This window comes from Xenopus laevis, chromosome 3L (genome assembly GCF_017654675.1).
Source record: "Xenopus laevis strain J_2021 chromosome 3L, Xenopus_laevis_v10.1, whole genome shotgun sequence".
Lineage (NCBI taxonomy): Eukaryota > Metazoa > Chordata > Amphibia > Anura > Pipidae > Xenopus > Xenopus laevis.
The window spans coordinates 11,290,915-11,291,773 of NC_054375.1; the positions used below are offsets into that span (position 1 = coordinate 11,290,915).

General features: G+C 44.8%; 1 pseudogene; it reads right to left on the reverse strand.

Moving 5' to 3' along the window:
* Window positions 1-240: 240 nt before the first annotated feature.
* On the reverse strand, window positions 241-652 carry LOC121401149 (annotated as a pseudogene).
* Window positions 653-859: the final 207 nt, after the last annotated feature.

An 859-nucleotide genomic window follows, 5' to 3' on the forward strand; every position in this document is an offset into this window, starting at 1 on the left:
ATACTGGCCAAGTAATCCTGCAGGTGGGAATAGGTATACGGGTAACAGTGTGCAAAATAGCACGTGTCCATCTTCAGTGTTGGACTGGGATATAAGGGGCCCACCAGAAAACCTTAGGTTGAGGGCCCACTTTCCAAACTATCCTTTACTCACTCAACCTCTTTATTCTCCTATTAGTCTTTTATATTATATTCTTCCATTATTAAGAAATAGGGAATGACCATGAAATAGGCCAAATAGTTAAAAGCAAGAGATCACTGACACCTGAGCCCACCGGGAGTTTTCCTGGTATCCCAGTCCGACACTGTCCATCTTGTGCGGGAAGTGGAAGGTCAAAGACAGAGAGAAGTATGGCTGCCCATTCTGCTCCAGGTTGTTCCTGTAGTACTTTATATTCTCTCCTGTTCTGCGCCAGCCAACACCGCCAGCTTTTTGCCTCCGCCACGGAATATACGAGCGGCCGCATGCCACGGCTGTAAAGGCTGGACGGTTTCCTGAGTTTGACGATGGTGAAGCGGTAAGGGACGGCGGCTCGGGTGTTGCGGACTCGGAAGTAAAACCACTGCGTCTGGCGGTCAGTGTACAGGTCAGTGCGAAGGGTTAACTGGTAGTCGTATTCACCTCTAGGAGACAGATCAGAAGGTAAGAGATTTTAAGACCTTTGAGTTAACTTTTAGAGTGGTTAATTCTAAGCAACTTTTCAATTGATCTTCATTGTTTATTTTTTATATATATATTTTTATTAATTGCCTTCCTCTTATGCTTTCCAGCTTTCAAATGGGGGGGGGGTCAGTGACCCCTTCTAAAAAACATATGCTCTGTAAGGCTACACATTTATTGTTATTGCTCAGCTTTCTAT